Source organism: Arachis duranensis, chromosome 1 (genome assembly GCF_000817695.3).
Source record: "Arachis duranensis cultivar V14167 chromosome 1, aradu.V14167.gnm2.J7QH, whole genome shotgun sequence".
Classification (NCBI taxonomy): Eukaryota; Viridiplantae; Streptophyta; class Magnoliopsida; order Fabales; family Fabaceae; genus Arachis; species Arachis duranensis.
Genome location: NC_029772.3, coordinates 56,216,865 through 56,236,784, shown reverse-complemented (window position 1 = coordinate 56,236,784; position 19,920 = coordinate 56,216,865). Strand labels below are relative to the sequence as shown.

At 36.6% G+C, this 19,920-nt stretch overlaps 1 non-coding gene across 1 annotated transcript; it reads left to right on the top strand.

Annotated features, from left to right (window-relative positions):
- The first annotated feature begins 13,280 nt into the window (after positions 1-13,280).
- On the top strand, positions 13,281-13,387 carry LOC127742728 (small nucleolar RNA R71). The gene has a single exon (XR_008004105.1). It is a non-coding gene; the product is annotated as a small nucleolar RNA R71 (small nucleolar RNA).
- Positions 13,388-19,920: the final 6,533 nt, after the last annotated feature.

Genomic DNA, 19,920 nt, shown 5'->3' with positions numbered 1-19,920 from the left:
CAAGGTTTAGACTTTTTGGATCTCAGGAATGCTGCCAATTGGTACTAGCCTCTACCACAAAGGTTCTAATCTCACGAGTTTAAATGCTCTATTGTCTGGAGATGCACATCAAACTCGTGGATTAGAAACCCAAGAGATATGCACTCAAGCTGTCGCCCAATGTCTACGTTGAGCTCAGATAGAACGGAGGTGGTTGTCAGGCACGCGTTCATAAATTTGAGAATGATAACGAGTGTCACGGATCATTTCATTCTTCACATTGAAGTACGAGTGAGTATCTTAGAACAGAAACAAGCGTGATTGAATAGAAAACAATAGTAATTGCATTAATCCATTGAAACACAGTAGAGCTCCTCACCCCACCTATGGAGTTTAGAGAATCATGCTGTAGAAGATACAATAAGAGATGTAAAATGTCATAAGTTACAAAATGAATCCCTAAAAGTAGTTTTTATACTAAACTAGTAACTTAGGTTTACAAAAAATGAGTAACTAAGTGCAGATAGTGCAGAAATCCACTTCCGGGGCCCACTTGGTGTGTGTTTGGGCTGAGCTTCCAAGCTTCCACGTGCATATGCCTCAAAGGGGAGTTAAACGCCACCCTGGGTGCCAAAATGGGCGTTTAACGCCAAGAAGTATGCCAGTTCTAGCGTTTTACGCCAGAAAAGGGTTTCTGGCTGGCGTTTAATGCCGATTTGGGCCATCAAATCTCGAGCAAAGTATAGATGATTATACATTGATGGAAAGCCCAAGATGTCTACTTTCCAACGCAATTGAGAGCGCTCCAATTGGATTTTTATAGCTCCAAAAAATATACTTCGAGTGAAGGAGGGTCAGAATCCAACAGCATCTACAGTCCTTTCTCAGCCTCTGAATGAAATTTTTGCTCACGTCCCTCAATTTCAGCCAGAAAATACCTGAAATTTCAGAAAAATACACAAACTAATAGTGAAGTCCAGAAATGTGATTTTTGACTAAAAATTAATAAAAATATAACAAAAAGTGAATGAAACATGCTAAAAACTATATGAAAACATTACCAAAAGCGTATAAAATATCCGCTCATCAGTCATCACAGACGAAAGACAAATAATAGGTACTGCAAATCATGAGATTTGGGAATGTTAGAAGTTACTTTTCAGAGGATCGTGTAGTTGACTTATAATTCTTGTTTGTTCCATGTGATTTGGTGCACCGTCTTTTCTTTTTGAAGTTTTTTATTTTGGATACCTTTCTAAACCATGCTTTGATTCCTTTCGATCATATTTGATGAGCAAAAAGTGAAGCTCACGGATACCAATAAGTGCATTAGATCATTCAAGTGATACTACAGTGAGTGGATATTGTTCGTACGAGGATTAAAGGACTGAACATGTAAATATAAAAATAAATTTTTAATTATATCAACAGAACTTGGATTGAGGAATGTTGAAAAACCATAGAATGCTTGAATGCTGGAACCTTGAAAGTTGAATGCTTCGAAAGAAGTAATTGTTGAATTGAAGAAATCATTGGTGGAAAATATATAGGGTTTCAGAGATGTTCATGTTCTCAGAGTAATTAAACTTTGTTAACCTAGTTCGAAAGTAGGGCTGGCAATCTATACCCTACCTGCGGGTATCCAACCTGAACAAACCCATTCGGGTAGGGTTGTCTTCCCTACCCGCTGCGAGTAGGGTAGGGTGTGGTGTGAGTTCGTCTGCGGGTAGGGTAGGGTACGGGTTCAGGGTATACCCTACCCTACCCTACACGCACTTATAATATATTATATAATATATATGTAAAAGTCATGCATGTAGTAAAGAAAGTGAGTGTTGAACCCACAATCTTTTTCTTATAAAAACTTGAAATAACCACTAAACTAGTTGATGATCATATTATTTGTAATTTTATGTTAGATTTCTTTAAGATTTTATTATTTTTAATTTTAATTTGAACTTAGTTTTTATTTTCTATTTTATTAATATGTATGAAATTTAGAATGATTAATTTTTTATTTGTTTGAAATTTTTTTATTTTTCTGCGGGTAGGGACGGGTAGAGTAGGGTTTAAAAATTTAGGGTGCGGGTAGGGTTAGGGTTGAGAAATTCTCAACCCGCAGGTAGGGTAGGGTAGACTTTTAAAAAAGTTTTCAACCCGCTGGTAGGGTTAGGGTAGAGTCCAAACCCTACCCTACCCTACCCATTGCCAGCTCTATTCGAAAGCATGCAAATCTCTGTTAACAACGAATCTTAAGTAACCGATTTTTGATATCTCGGCTCCTCAGTTTCTTCTCAATTAACCAACCGCCAATATTTTGGTCAATCGATTAATTGAAAAGGTTAAGTGCAAAATTTGATTCAGTTCCTCTAAGATTCAAAAGTAATCTTTAGGTCAGACTATATGTCATGTATGCTAGCTAGTCTTGTTCGATTGAATCTTATGAGAAAACACAATTTCAAGAATTGTCCTAATCCGAATTATATGTCACGGATTCAAAACTAGGGTAATTGAAATCGTGTATTGTGTCGTACACTAGAAAACCACTATGTTTAGTCGATTTAAAAATTCATGTGAAAGAGTTTTGAAGCACAATTTGAATATCAATTTTGTTGAATCAGTAAACAAATCCGAAACGGGATAAGCACACCTGTCGATGCTACTAATCCCTTAGTGATGAAGAACAAAATACTCAATCAAAAATAGATTATTGCAAAGCTTAAAAACAAAAAAACTTAGATTAATAAACCATCGAAACATGAACAGAGCTCTTAACCCTTTGATAAAGGCTTAGTAACTCATGGAGAATTTAGAAAAACAAAGATGAAAGAAGAAGAATAAGGTGTTACATTGGATTCGAAGATCCTCTTTCGGATGTTCTCACTTGTGAACAATGTTCACTTATTTAAATTCTAGGTTTTCTCTGATTCAAATCTCAAAACCTAATCTTAACTTAATCAAAATAATTAAGATAAGCTCAAATTAATTCAAATTCTAGAATTCAAAAAATAATCAAATCAAATTCAAAACTAATTAACTATAGAATCTTCTTCAATCTTCAATTGAAATCAAATTCTTAAAGCTGGGCCTTGGATGATTCAACACTAGAAGCAAAATTGGGCTAAGCATTTTCGATAGGGCATGGCATGCCCTCTTGGGTAGAGCCAGGGCGTGGCACGCCTTGGATCTCACGTGTCACACCCACTCTTGGTTTGGCTAGGGCATGGCACGCCCCATTCTAGGCTTGGCATGCCTCTTCTTGGCTTGCTCCCAAGGATTTGCCTCTTAACTAGCGTGGCACATGATGAGTCCATATTTGATGAGATATTTTAGCTTGAATTGAGTGAATTTCATCACATAAACTCACACTTATTCACCAAAATACCATACTTTTGTGTTTGATCCCTAAAATGAACCTAAATGTGAAAACATACATTTTTGTGCTTAAATTGAGCAATTTAATCCCACTTTTATTCCATTCGATGCCATGATATGTTTTTTGAGTGATTTTAGGTTATAAAGGCAAGTTTGGCAAGGCAAAAGTGGAAGGAAGCATGTACAAAGGGAGAAAACATGAAGAAAACAAAGGAGAAGCACTCAGCCATGCGTGCGTATGCACAACCCTATGTGCATACGCACAAGAAGGAAATCAGCATGCGTGCGTGCGCACAACTCTCTGTGCGTACGCACAAGTGGAAATTTGGCGAAGTGTGCGGATGCACACACATGTGCATATGCACAGGTACCAGCACATGCCTCCATTAAAAAGTTACGTGCTGTGCGATTTTGGGGGCCTTTAACCCAACTTTTGGAAGGCTTGAATGCTAAAATCAAAGGCTATATGAAGGGGGCAACATCTCATATGAAGGCATTAGGTTTTATTAGGTTAGAGAGCCATCTTAGAATAGGAAAAACACATAGTAGGAGTAGGAGTAGTGTAGATTAGGAATTTCTTTCTTAGGGTTTTAATTAGGGTTTGTTGAATTTTATAGTTCAAGTTTTGCTTTTGGATTTTGCTATTTCATTGTAAGTATTTCTTTAATTCCTCTTTTATTACATTACTTGTTCCACATTTCCTTACACTTTAATTTTCTTTGTCAATATTTACTTTTGGATTTCTAGTTGTATAATTTGATGTTTGATTGCTTTTATATGTTTGTTGAGTTGCTTTTGTTGATTTTGATCATTTATGGTTCATAACTTTTACCATTTTTCCAATTTTGCCATGTTTTATGTTTATGCCCTCTATGTGTTTGATGAAATGCCAATTTTGATTATGGGGTAATTTCCACCCCTTGATTTGGAAAAAATGAGTTTATGGAATACTAGAGCCATAATGTCCAACATTTAGTGATAATTCTTGGGTTGTTAGTTGTTATTGTTTCCACTAACGCTAGCTTTTTACCAATTAATTTGGTAAGTTACCTAGGAATTGTGGATTAATAACAATTATGCTCACTTGACTTATCCTTCGATGTTAAGGGTTGAATTAGTGAGATTAATCCATCGCAATTATCATAGTTGTGGTTATGGTAAGGAAGGGATTCCATAACTCATCCCAAGTGAAGGTTTCATTTATGTTTTAAACCACTTTTCCATCACTTTATAGTTTTACTTGTTTATATTACATACATAGTTCTTTAGTTCTTTTATTACTTTATTAATTGCAATTTTGAATCGTTCTTTAATTCCTTTATTTTGTGTACTTCAATCATTGAAACCCCCTTTGCCTTCCACAACCAAAATTGTATGCACTTGTTGTCACTAGTTCCTAGGGAGAACGACCCGGGAGTCTAAATACTCTCAGTAAATTTTGTATTAAATTGTGACATCTTTTGGATTGAATTTTGATTGTGAGATTTTATTGTTGATTTGGACTATACTACCAATGAAGGAATTTCATTTTGAGAAACTCTAGATCAACGATAAAACACTCATTATCACCACGCCTTGTATTGCTTGTGGCAAGCCTTGGCTCTTCTTCATAGGGTGTGGCACACCCCTGCTAAGGCATGGCATGCCAGTGTATCTTGGTCCAGGGCGTGGCACGCCATTGCCTAGGCATGGTATGCCTGGTCTTCATGCTTCAGGGCATGGTACGCCCCTCTTTGGCTCTCCAGGGTGTGTCACACCTTACCCTCTCTTCTCATGCATGGCTTGATTTGATGTGTTTGGCTCTTGATTCTTCATGCAATGATTTACCTCTTGATTAACCTTCCTTTACTACTTGATTTACCTTTCATTTGACTATATTTCCTTGAAAACACTTAGCAAACACCTTAGTAGCGAAAGATAACTAAAAGTAATAAGATTGGAAGATGAAACTGTAATTAAATCTAAGAAAAATAATAAAACATGTGAACGCATCACAACAACAAGCTTAAAACTTTGCTTGTTCTCAAGCAAAAAAAGAAAAGAATTAGTTTCAATGAAGAAGAATTGAATCTCTTTTAAGCTTATATTCGTGTTGATAATGAGGTTTACTATCCTTGTGATTATAACCGGATTCTCTTTTTTCTTAATGAATCTTAAAATCTTGGGAGCGAAGAATTCTCGAGAATTAAGACTCGGATGACATTATGAGATCCTCTTTTTAAGCTTAGATTGATCCTTGAATCTTTCAATAACAGAGAAAGATTTTTCAATTATTAACTCTAAGTGTTACATCTCAAGCTGGCTCTTGATAATGGGCTTTCGATCGATAATCCCAAGCCAGTTGGCCCAAGTTATCGGGTGATAAAGCACCCCTCAAATCTAATCACTCAAGCCTCTCCTTGACATGGTTCCACTACAAGCATATAGCTAAAGATTTGATTTTCCAGACAATGATACCCAGAGCCTCTTTGGACTTCTAAATATTTTGTTTTAGGGCAGCTCTTGATAGTGGAATTTCAATCGATAATCTTGAGCCAGTTAGCTCAAGTTATTGGGTGATGAAGCATTCTTGGGATCTAATCTCCCAAGCCTTTCTTTGGTCAATGAACACCACAGGCACATAACTGGGTTCTTTAGCCATTAATGCTTAAAGCTTTGCAACTTTGAATCTCTTTTGATCTTTTCATTTTTCATTCTTTTCTTTGTTGTTTTAATTCTCTCTTTTTCTTCTACAATCCAATTCAAGGATCTTTTGTTTATTTAGAGATCTCATAATACTTCTTTAAGTCTATGTTCATAAAGAATCTTCCCTTTCATTCAAGATCATTCACTTGTTACCTCATTCCGTGACATATAATCACAAGTAGCAGACCACCACTTTAGATAATAGGACTTTGTTCAATAGATTCAACTCCCCTCCATTAAAACAGTTCATTTCTATGTGAACGGAAGGCTCGGAGGATAAGCATAGTGATAATCATAGGTAATGCAGTAAAAAAATATGCATGATGCAAGAATAAAGAGACGAGAAAAAAATGTTGGAAACTTAAAGAAAGAAATACTAACCACCATACACCAAATTACCTCATTCATTCTCTGCCCTTGTTACCCTCTTCATCTTCATTTTTGGTCTTAATTGCAACATCAAACTTATAGTTTAGCTATGTACAGGTTGGTGAAAGAGCATTTTCGTATGGTTAGGAATTTCACACAAAATAGTTCTCGTTGATAGTATAGTTTCCAAACAACTAACAATACTCCAATCAAATTTAAAAGATTGGTTGTCACAAGTACAAACTGGAATGAAAGTTTAACCGAAGTATTTAAACCTCGGGTCGTCTCACAAAGAATTACAATGAAGTGATCAATTATTGGCTATGAAGGGGCAAAGGGGGTTTGATTTATAATTGGCAAGAAAAATAAATGACAAGAAAGTAAAATGATAAGAACTAATAAAATAAAGGAAAAGAACTCTTGGCTAGATATAGGTAATTGAGATCACCATCCTTGTCTACAAACCATACATTGATAATTATGAGAAGCCAACCTATTAAGTCTACCTCCAAAAGCTTTAAGCACGTAATATCTACTCCTAAGCTTGAAGTACGTCAAATAGGCTTGATCACATCAACCCATAAGTCCCAACCTATCTACTAATTAGATTAGTAGTGGGTTAGTGTCAATGGATATCAAATTGATCACCAAGGGTTCTCAAATCACCAATTCAACAAGACCCAATGACTCAAGGTCACTCAATTCCCTTAGCCTAGGCCAAGAGTAAAGAAAACTACTAAAAAACTAGAGGAAACATTTTATCAAATACCTAGAGTGCAAGAAAAGTAAACATCACCAAATATAAGAATTAACAAGATCCATAACCATCATGAGCAAGAAATCAACAATATCAATGAAGATAAACATAAAAGAAACTTGGAAACATAAAATTGCATTAGAAGAAATTAAGATCCAACAATGGTTTATCAACATAAAAGAAAGCTAAATAAGAAATCAACAAGAGAAACTAAGAAGATTAAGACAATAGAACATTAAAATATAAAGAGAATTGAAATCAAAACAAGAATTGAAAGATGAATTTGAGAGAGAATTTGACCTAAACTACCCTAAATTCTAGAGAGAAGGGAGAGCTTCTCTCTCTAGAATTCTAACAAAAACCATGATGAAAACTCCAAACTATGACTACTTGGTTCATCCCCCTTCAATCTTTGGGTTCAATAGCATCAGAAATGAGTTGGATTGGGCCCAAAATGCTTCAGAAATCGCTGGCCACGAGTTGCCTTTAGTGAGTCACGTTCAGCTTCCTACATGTACGTGTTTTGTATGCGTACGTGTCTTTAAACACCAAGCAACTATAGCAAATTTTATATCATTTTGAAGCCCTAGATGTTAGGTTTCCAATGCAACTAGAAACGCCTCATTTGGACTTCTGTAGCTCAAGTTATGATCGATTTAGTACGAAGAGATCAAGATTGACAGCTTTGCGATTCCTTCATTTCTTCATGAGTTCTCTATTTTTACATGCTTTTTCTTCATTCCTTCAATCTAATCTTTGCCTTCTAAACCTGAAATCACTTAACAAACATATCAAGGCATCAAATGGAATTAAAGTTGATTAAATTTAGCTATTTTAAGGCCTAAAAAGCATGTTTTCACACTAAGTATAAATTTAGGGAGAATTACAAAACCATACTATTTCATTGAATAAATGTGAGAAAGTTGATAAAATCCCCCAAATTAAGCACAAGATAAACCACAAAATTGGAATTTATCAAACCTCCCCACACTTAAACCAAGCATGTCCTCATGCTAAGAATAAAGAAGGATAAGAAAAGGGGTATGAACATTTATTTAATGCAAATAAACTATATGCACCTATCTATATGAATGCAACTAAATGCAAAATGACTCTACCTACTTGGTTAAAAGTAAATCAATCCCCGAGAACACATATGCACATGTAGGGCTAAGTAGTATGATGATTCATAAATCCTACCAATTAAAAAATGTAAAAATGAAGTTCAAATAGACTTGCAGGAAGAGAGCTCATGAAAGTCGGGAACAAGGAATTGAGCATCGAACCCTCACTGGAAGTGTATCCGCTCTATTCACTCAAGTGTATAGGGTTTATCACTCAATTCTCTTCTAATCATGCTTTCCATGATTTGTTTTTCATCTAACAATCAACAATTATTCAATGCATGCATATATTCATCATGAGAACTTATTCATCGATTGTAATGGGGTTAGGGTAAAGGTAGGGATGCATATGGTCAAGTGAGCTCGAATTTGAATCTTTGATTAACCTAAGCTCTCACCAAACACATATAACAACCTATACAATTCTAATACACTACCTAGCTACCCATGATTTCCACTTTTTCACATACTCATGCATTCTCTTTAATTCATATTCCATATGCATTGTTATTATTACTTTTCTTTGGGGCATTTTTGTCCCCTTTTTATTGCTTATATATATAAATATTTTTTTCTTTTCTATTATTTTTTTATTTTATTTTATTTTTTTCTTTATTTTGTAATTTTTTTTCTTTTTACATTAAAGTATATACAAGAGTATCGATGCATATGGTTTAAACATAATTAATACATGAGTATGTACCCAATTCTCAAAATTTTCAATAAAAATAAAAATTACACTTTTACCTCAACCAATGTTCCAAGTTTCCCATACCCAAATGATACACACCCTCACTAGCCTAAGCTAATCAAAGATCCAAATTAAGGACATTTATTGTTATTCACTTAGGGGTAGTGATGTGTTATAATTAAGAACAAAAGGGATTAAATAGGCTCAATTTGGCTAATAATGGTTAATGAAAGGTAGGCTATTTGGGTAAGTGAGCTATATAAAATGATGGCCTCAATCGTATAAGTGCATGTATACATAGAATAATGGACATAAAGAATCAAACAAATCAAAGATCACAATCATAAAAAGAGAACAATGCACACAAGAATGAAAATAAGTGGTTATATGATGTAACCACACAGTTGGGCTCAAAACTCACATGCTTGTGTTCTTAGCTCGAAAACCATGTTCCAAAATAAATTCTTCAAGCAAGTTCAACAATTTTTTTTCAAATTGGTAGGGCGCCCTAAAAGCATTTTCTTGGAAAAGTGCAAGAATTGAAAAACAAAACAGAAAGAGAAAAGAAAAGACTAACCAAAGTTGGGTTGCCTCCAAATAAGTACTTTTTTATCATCATTAGCTTGAAGTTGCTTCTCCCAGGTTGGGGATTGGGAGGCATGAGGAACTTCATGGCACACTTCAGTGCCATCCATGTTAATACATGCATCCTTCATCTTCATGTCAATTCTCTTTTTGATGCATGCTGCCAACTCTGCTATCAATGTCCAAGGTTCTTTTGTTGTTTGTTTTTTTTTTAATGAGCCTCCAGCCTATCCATCAAGCACTGCTTTGTAGTGTCTAGAGATCCCATAATCAAAGTATAAGATTAGGATCTCCTTAGGTATGTCATGTTGTGGATTTCTTTCCAGGAGCTCCTTGTATCTCTTCAAAGAGTCATGGAATCTTTCACCATCTTTTTTGGAAAAGCATGCAACTTTTTTCCACAATTGTCCCACAGTGGCCTTCTCCTCTACCGTTTCTTCATTAGCTTCTAGCACTAGAGGTTGATGGTCTTCAAGAGTGTCAGAGAGTAGTCCTTCTTCAAAGGTCTCTTCTACTAAGACATCAATTAGATAAATTTTTATGCAATTCTCTATCTTACTAGGATGCTGCATGGTCTTAAAGACATTAAAACTTAATTGCTCATCGTGGACTCTTAATGTTAATTCTCCCCTTTGGACATCTATGAGTGCACATCCAGTGGCTAGAAAAAGGCCTTTCTAGAAAATAAGAAGTATCATCACTTTCCTCCATGTCAAGAACCACAAAATTCGCAGGGAATATAAAATCTTCTACTTTAACTAGCAAGTTTTCCACTAGTCCATGTGGGAGTTTGATTGATCTGTCGGCTAGTTGAAGAGAGATTCTTGTGGGTTTAGCTTCTTCTATTTGCATCTTTTTCATCATGGATAATGGCATTAAGTTGATGCTTGGTCCTAGGTGATAAACCCCAATTTGACGATTTATCTTGTATTGAATTTAGAGTATTTTGTAGACCTTTTCTCACATTTACCCAATGAATTAGCATGGTTTTGTATATTCTCCTTTAATTGTGCTTAAGAGTGAAAAACATGCTTTTTAGGACTTAAAATAGCTAAATCTAATTCTCCTTGATTCCATTAGATACCTTGATAGGTTTGTTAAGTGATTTAAGGTTTAGGAGGCAAAGATTGGATCAAGGAAATGAAGAAAGAAAGCATGAAAAGTTGGAGAACTCATGAAGAAATGAAAGAACCGGAAAGCTGTTAAGCCGACCTCTTCGCACTTAAACGACCATAACTTGAGCTACAGAGGTCCAAATGATGCGGTTCTAGTTGGGTTGGAAAGTTAACATCCGGGGCTTCAAAACGATATAAGATTTGCTATGGTTGAACTGCGCATGGTGACGCGTACGCGCACGCACCATTGCTGCCACCTGGTTCACTTAAAGCAAAACGTGGCCAGCACATTAAATGCAACACGTGCCTGGCAATTTGAGAGGGTTCTGAACCCATTTTTGGCGCCAATTGCTAAGAGAGAGGAATAAAAGGATGAAGGATTAAGGGGAAGGCATTAGAATTCAATCAATCTAGCATAGGGCATAATTAGGATTAATTTTAGAGAGAGAAGCTCTCACTTCTCTTTAGGATTAGGATTAGGATTAGGTTTAGTTCTTAGATCTAGATTTTAATTCATCTTCTTCTACTTCTATCTTCTCAATTCCTTGTTGTGACATTCATTCTTCTTCCATTCTTTTATTGTAATTTCCTTTATGTTGTTCTTATACTTTGTTGTAGATCTACTATTGTTCCTTCCATTTTCTTTCAATTCAATAAGAGGTAATTCACAATAATTGTTCTTCTTTGCTTTTCTATTGTTGATCTCTTGCCTTTGTAGTTAGATCTCTCTTTAATTCTTGCAATTTATGTTGTTTACTTTTATTGCCTTTTATGTGTTTGTTGAAATGCCTCTTCTAGGTATAGTATAGATTTTGTTCCTCTTGGCCTAGGTAGAGTAATTAGTGACACTTGAGTTATCTAATTCCTTTGTTGATTGGTAATTGGAGAGATTGCTAATTGGTTTGGAGTGCACTAAAGCTAGTCTTTCCTTGGGAGTTGGCTAGGACTTGTGGCTCAAGTCAATTCATCCACTTGACTTTCTTTTATTTAGTAAGGGTTAACTAAGTGGTAGCAATGAACAATTCTCATCACAATTGAGAAGGATAACTAGGATAGGACTTCTAATTTTCATACCTTGCCAAGAGCCTTTTATAGTTGTTAGTTTATTTTCATTGCCATTTACTTTCATGCTTCTTATCCAAAACCCCAAAACACATTTCTAACCAATAACAAGACACTTTATTGTAATTCCTAGGGAGAACGACCCGAGTTTTGAATACTTCGGTTATTAATTTTAGGAGTTTGTTACTTGTGACAAACAATCTTTTGTATGAAAGGATTATTGTTGGTTTAGAAACTATACTTTACAACGAGATTTCATTAGTGAAATTCTAAACCGTTAAAAAATCCAATCATCACTAGGTCACATAGTGCTTTCCCAATAGTGATATCTCAAATAATTCATGGGATTTGAAAACTCCCTGGGTCCTTCAATTTATGAGGCAACTTGCTTTGAATAATGGCACTGTATTTCTTGTGAGGATCACAGTTTTAACTTCTTTGAGGGTCCTCTTCTTAGTTAGCAACTCCTTCATGAATTTTGCATAAAGAGGCATTTGCTACCAAGGCCTCCACAAATGGAATAGTGATTTGTAGCTTCTTGAACACCTCTAGGAACTTGGAATATTGTTGCTATTGAGTCTTCTTTTGCAACCTTTGTGGGAAGAAAATTCTAGGTGTATACTTTCTCTCCCTTATGACTTCCCTTGGAGCTAGAGGTGGTAGTGTGTGGATATCTTCTTCTTGCTTCTTTTCTTCCTCTAGTGGTTCTTCTTCTCCTTTGATTTTTGTTGACTCTTTGCCAACCACTTTCTCACTTCTCAGATTGATAACCTTACACTCTTCTCTAGGATTTAAAATTGTATCACTTGAAAAAGAATTTAGGAGCTTCTCTGCATATTGCTTGGCAATTTTTCCAAGTTGCATCTCCAAATTTATTATAGAGGCCTCTTGATTCTTGAAATTGTCTCTTATTTTCATTATGAACTCCTTGGTCTATTGCATGAATTCTTTAGAAAAATTATCCAAGGTGCTCTCAATAGGCGGCTTCTAAAATTTTTTTGATTGTGTTGAAGATAACCCTTGTTGATATGAAGTGTTAAAATTTCTCTGTCCTTGATTTTTCTATCCAAAATTTGGATGGTTCCTCCATCCTGGATTATATATCTTTAAGAATTGGTCATTTTCTGGATTTCTTGAAAAGTTGTCCAGATAATTCACTTGCTCCCGAGAGGGTTGATCATCTTTGGATAATTCACAATCTTCATCTTGATGAGCTCTTCCACATAAGTTGCATGTTGTGGCTTGTGTCCTCATGACTAAGACTTGCATATTACCCACTTGTTTAACGAGTGAATTGATTTGTTGAGACATAGCTTTGTTTTGTCAAAGAGAGCATCTAACGTGTCTAGCTCCATGACTTATTTCTTCACTATTCTCTTACTAGCATACATGTAATAGTTATTAGCCACTGTCTCTATCAACTCCAAAGCTTCCTTAGGTATCTTCCAGTGCAATGACCTCCAGCTAAGGAATCAATTAAGGTTCTGAAAGCTTGAGACACTTCATCATAGAATGTTTAGAGTTGCAACCACTTAGGAAAAGCATGATGAGGAAATTTTTTTAGCATCTCTTTATATCTCTCCCATGCCTCAAAAAGTGACTCTCCCTCTTTTTGAGTGAACATATGAATGTCATTCCTAAACCTTGCTAGCTTTTGAGGGAGAAAGTACTTAGTCAAAAACTTATTCACCATGTCATCCCAAGTTACTATACTTCGTAATTGTTGAGATTGAAGCCACTGTTTGGCTCTATCCCTGAAAGAGGATAAGAATAATCTTAATCTTATAGTTTTGGGAGAAACTCTATTGCTTTTGACCGTATCACATATTTGCAAAAAAATTGGACATGTGCACATTCGGGTCCTCTTGCGAATTACCACTAAATTGGTCTTGTTGTGCTAATTGAATAAGAGAAGGCTTCAACTCAATTGGCCTCAATAACAGGCCTCACTACGCTGCTACCACAAGTATCAGTGGTGGGAGTGGTGAAATCTCCAGGAGTTCTCTTTACATTGTTTTGTCCGTTAACCATCTTCTTCTTATCTTCTTGATGCCAGGTGGGACTTTTGCCCACGTTAACTACCACGTTAACTAAGTAAACTGTCTCTCAACAAATTTCCTTCGGCAAGTGTACCGAATTTGTCGTCAAGTAAAAACTCACAATAGAGTGAGGTCGAATCCCACAGGGATTGATTGATCAAGCAACTTTAATTAGAAGAATGTTCTAGTTGAGCGAATTCAGAATGTGGGTTGAGATTTGCAGAAAATAAAATGGCGGGAATGTAAATAACAGAAAAAGTAAATGCTAGAATTAAAAGGATGAAAGTAAATGACTGAAAATAAATTGCAGAATTGTAAATGGGAATGGGGTGTTTGCTCATGAAAGTAAACGCAGAAATTAAAGAGAATGGGTGAGATCAGAATTGGAGAGTTCATTGAAGTATTGAGAGGATTATAGTCACATATCCATCCAAACCCAATTTGGTCCAGCATGAGAAAGCATTTCTAGCTTGATCTCTTCATTTCTCTTTCAAGGCTCAGAAGAGATCCAAGTTTGAATAGCTTCTTTTCCAAGATAACTACCCAATGGGATGAAGATCGAAAGCTTTCAAGTAAAATCAAGAGAAAAGATAGAAGAAGAATAATGAAAACTATTATTGATCCATCAACTTACAACAGAGCTCCCTAACCCAATGAAAGGGGTTTAGTTGTTCATAGCTCTAGAAAATGAAAACAAAGATGGAGAATACATCATGGAACTAGAAGAGCAGAGTAAAATACAGAGAGTAGTGCTATTTTCCCAACTTCTAGAACTCTCTAAATAATTCAAAGCTACTCATATATATACTACTCTTCTCAGCTTCTAGTTGGCTCTTCAAGTCTTGGGCCTTTGGATCTTGAGTTTGAAGCCATTCTCTTCTTCATTTGGGCTTAGTTTTACTTGCAGAGAGAAAGTGTGAAGTGTGCAGAGACTTTAGCTCAGGACGTTAGGGGTGTTAATGTTTTAGTGAATGTATGAGTTCGAGAACGTTAGTGACACTCAACATTGTCACTAACGTTCCAATGTACCCCTTTGCCTCACGTTAGAGCCCACGTTAACTAGGTTAACGTGGCTTCTAACGTGGCCTTGCCAACCTTCGAGAACGTTAGTGACACTTAACATTGTCACTAATGTTCCAATGTGCCCCTATGTCTTACGTTAGAGTCCACGTTAACTAGGTTAACGTGGCTTCTAACGTGGCCATTCTTAGCCATCCCCAACGTTAGTGACAATGTTGAGTGTCACTAAAGTTGGCTCATCTTTCACTCATCAACGTTAGCTTTCCACGTTAACTAAGTTAACGTGGCTCCTTGGGGTTTTGTGGTTGCTTCCAACGTTAGTGACAATGTTGGGTGTCACTAACGTTGTCGACCACCCTTGCCTCTTATGTTAGCTCCCACGTTAACCAAGTTAACGTGGTACATTGCACCTTAAGCCAACATTAGTGACAATGTTGAGTGTCACTAACGTTGGCTTCCTTCCCCCTTTTAACGTTAGAGGCCACGTTAACTAAGTTAACGTGGACTCTAACGTGGCCACTTATGATCATTGGCCAACGTTAGTGATAATGTTAAGTGTCACTAATGTTGTCTCAAAGTCCCTTCTTCACGTTAGAGTTCACGTTAACTTAGTTAACGTGACTCTTAACGTGGGCAATGATGGCATCGAGAGCGTTATTGGCAATCACTTTTCTCATTAACTTTGCAAGTTACCTCCCATTCCACGTTAGTGGTAACGTTAATTAGATTAATGTGACTGCTAAGTAGTTCTTCCTTGCTTCCTTTGGTCCTAAAATCAAGCAATAGAGTTCATCAAAGTTCTAGTCTAAGTCATGGGTAATGCAACATACAATTTGTTACTAAACTCATGCAAAATCCTCATGAAATCATGTAAAATTCACAATGTATGCTTGAATCAAGGTGTAAGTGAATATCTACCCAAAACTAGCTTATTTCCTAAAGAAATGCATGAAACTACCTTAAAAACAGTAAAGAAAAGGTCAGTGAAACTGGCCAACATGCCCTGGCATCACATCTTTCCTGGCTTGTACTTGCTTTCTTAATCTGAATAGAGTCAATTCAATTTCAGGGTCGTATTGAAGAGGTTCAGAAGTGTCAATTCTTGCATACACAAAGAAATAAGAAGATCAAAAGCACTAGTAGGAGAGACCACAATTAAAGCAATAAAAGTTAAAATTAACAAAACAAAAGAGCAACCCCAAACTTAATTATGAAAGTATTGTGTATGAATGAAAAGAGAGAAACACAATAAAATCCTAATAATGAAATGGAATAAGAACAAAAACACAAATCTAATAATGAAAAGGAAGTAATCAGAATGAAAACCCTAATTCTAAAGAGTAAATAAAACTAGAATGAAAACAAAATTAGATAGGATCTAATTTAGCAAATCAATCCGAAGTATGATGTCAATCTCAATTAAACCTCGGCAATGGCGCCAAAAACCTGATGTGTGAAAGGTGAAACTCACGGATACCGACAAGTGCACCGGATTATTCAAGTAATACCATGGTGAGTGGATATAGTTCCCACGAGGATTAAAAGACTAAGCACACAAATATCAAATTAAATTACTAATTAGATCAATAGAACGTAGATTGAGAAATATTGAAAAACCTTTGAATGCTTGAATGCTGGAACCTTGAAAGTTGAATGCTTCGGAGGCAATAATTGTAAAACCTAACCGAACCATAATTAAATAAGTAATTAATTAAATATGAGCAAGAAGGGATGGAAAATTTAGCAATCATAGTTTGAAATTGACTCCACAAGTTTCGCATAGATAGACCGGTAAGTGCATTGGGTCGTCCAAGTAATACCTCATGTGAGTGAGGATTGATCCCACGTAGATTGTTGGTTTGAGCAAGCAAGGGTTACCTTGTAGATCTTAGTCAGGTGGATAGAAAATATGATAATTGTTATGAAAAATGCATGAAACAGATAAATAAATAAAACGTTACTAGATAGGTGTGAAATTAGTGATGAGAGAACGGTTGAGGCTCCGGAGATGCTTCTTCCTTCTGAATCAACTTTTCTCACCATCTACTCCAACTTATGTTGATTCATTCCATGGCAGGTTGTAAATGATTAACGCTGGGTTAGCGGTCATTAATCTCCTCTGCTTCAGATCAAACGCCGGGTCAGCGGTCATCCAATCTTAACTGGGGTAAAGCTCCTACAGTCCATTCCCTTGGTGATCTTACTCAAAGCTCCACAAACATGGTCAGATCTTCCGGATCAGAGAATGATGCGTCTTGGTTCTAGCCTCTACCATAAAGGCCCTAATTGCCCCGTTCCTCGGCTGCACTGATGTCTCCATGTACCCAACGAAGTCGTGGATTAGCCGTCTAAGAGAAGTATAATCAAGCTTATGGTTCAGTACTATCCCATCAAGAACTTGCATGAACGCATATGAAATCGGAACGGCAGTCAAGTTACACTCCCAATTCATTAGGATGAAGAACGAAGATACATCTTAGAATGGAATCAAGCATACATTGAAATAGAACAGTGATATTATTAATCCATAATAATTAGCAGAGCTCCTAACCTTAACCTAAGAGGTTAGTGACTCATAGCTTACAAAAGGTAGTGTTTGAAAGTAAAGTGGGAGAAGAAGATCCTAAACAAGGGTGATCTTCTCCTATATATACTAATCTGATAACTACGAATTACAGAAATAAGATAAACTAATCTAGCAGTGCAAAAATCCACTTTTCGTGCCCACTTGGTGAGTGTTTGGGCTGAGATTGAGTGAAGCCACGAGCTGGTACTCCCCCTGGGGTGTTGGACGCCAGCTTTGGGCTACTGAATGGGCGTTGGACGCCAGCTGCTCCCTTTTGGGCGTTGGATGCCAGGAATGGGGTTGGTGGCTTGCTTTGAATGCCAAATTTTGGCCTTCAATTGCAAAGCAAATTATAGAATATTATATATTTCTGGAAAGCCCTAGATGTTAGATTTTATAGCCATTGAGAGCTCCCCATTTGGATTTTTGTAGCTCCAGAAATGCTCTTTCGAGTGCATGAAGGTCAGAATCTGACAGCATCTGCAGTCCTTTCTCTGTCTCTGAATCTGACTTTGCCAAAACTCCTTAATTTCAGCCAGAAAATACCTGAAATCATCATAAAACACAATAACTCAAAGTGGAATCCAAAAATATGAATTTTGCACTAAAACCCCTAAAAATATAATAAAACTTAAACAAAACATAACAAAAACTATATGAAAATGATACCAAAAAGCGTATAAAATATCCGCTCTTCAACCGCCTTAAATCTGTCCGGCACTGCGACTGAGAAAATTAAGAAATTAGAATTTTTTATTTGAGAAAGTAAAAATATTTAAAATGTAAATTAAAACACTAATCTTTAAGGTTTTGACCCAAAGTTTGACCAAACGGGCCATATATGTGAATCGGGCCTAAGTTGGGCCCAAATCCAACATATATTTACCCTTAGTAAGGCCATTTCAGCATCAACACCCATTCATATGGTGCTTCATGCTGAATTGAGAAGAGAGGGGAGATGAGAGTGAAACCTTAGCTTACAAACATTCAAACCACCATAACTTTCTTTCCGGAGCTCCGATTACCGCACCGTTTTACGACCACGCAAAGTCCATCTCATCCTCTACAATTCTATCCGAATAGATTGGTAAGATTTTCGAATTTTCTTACCCATTTTCTTAGTACATGTTGGTGCACGAAATTGTGATCATCAATAATGGCGCCAAAAACTTGGTAGCGCTCTCAAACGTTAATCACACTTAGTCACAACTCCGCACAACTAACCAGCAAGTGTATTGGGTCATCCAAGTAATAAACCTTACGTGAGTAAGGGTCGATCCCACAGAGATTGTTGGTATGAAGCAAGCTATGGTCATCTTGTAAATCTTAGTCAGGTGGATAATAAATGGTTATGGAGTTCTCGAATATTAATAATAAATAAACAATAAAGATAGAAATACTTATGTAAATCACTGGTGAGAATTTCAGATAAGTGTATGGAGATGACTTGTCCCTGTTGGATCTCTGCTTTCCTACTGCTTGCATCCAATCCTTCTTACTCATTTCCATGGCAAGTTGTATGTAGGGCATCACCGTTGTCAATGGCTACATCCCATCCTCTCAGTGAAAATGGTCCAAATGCTCTGTCACAGCATGTCTAATCATCTATCGGTTCTCGATCATGCTGGAATAGAATCCCTTGATTCTTTTGCGTTTGTCATCACGCCCAGCAATCGCGAGTTTGAAGCTTGTCATAGTCATTCAATCCCGGAATCCTACTCGGAATACCATAGACAAGGTTAGACTTTCTGGATTCCCATGAATGTCGCCATCAATTCTAGCTTATACCACGAAGATTCTGAATAAGGAATCCAAGAGATATGCGCCCGGTCTAAGGCAAAACGGAAGTGGTTGTCAGTCATGCGTTCATAGGTGAGAATGATGATGAGTGTCACGGATCATCACATTCATCATATTGAAGTGCAACGAATATCTTAGAATAAGAATAAGTAGAATTGAATAGAAAATAGTAGTAATTGGATTGAAACTCGAGGTACAGCAGAGCTCCACACCCTTAATCTATGGTGTGTAGAAACTCCACCGTTAAAAATACATAAGTGATAAAGGTTCAGGCATGGCCGAATGGCCAGCCCCTATGTGGTCACAAGACCGAATGATCAAAAGACACTGAATACAATAGTAAAAAGTTCTATTTATACTAGACTAGCTACTAGGGTTTACAGAAGTAAGTAATTGAAGAAAAAATCCACTTCCGGGGCCCACTTGGTGTATGTTTGGGCTGAGCTTGATCTTTGCACGAGCTGAGGCTTCTATTGGAGTTGAACGCCAAGTTGTAACGTGTTTTTGGCGTTCAACTCTGGGTTGTGACATGTTTCTAGCGTTTGACTCCAGAATGCAGCGTAGAACTATCGTTGAGCACCAGTTTGCGTCATCTAATCTCGAATAAAGTATGGACTATTATATATTGCTGGAAAGCTCTGGATGTCTACTTTCCAACGCCATTGAGAGCGCGCTTGTAGCTCCAGAAAATGCATTTCGAGTGCAGGGAGGTCAGAATCCAACAGCATCAGTAGTCCTTTGTCAGCCTTCTTA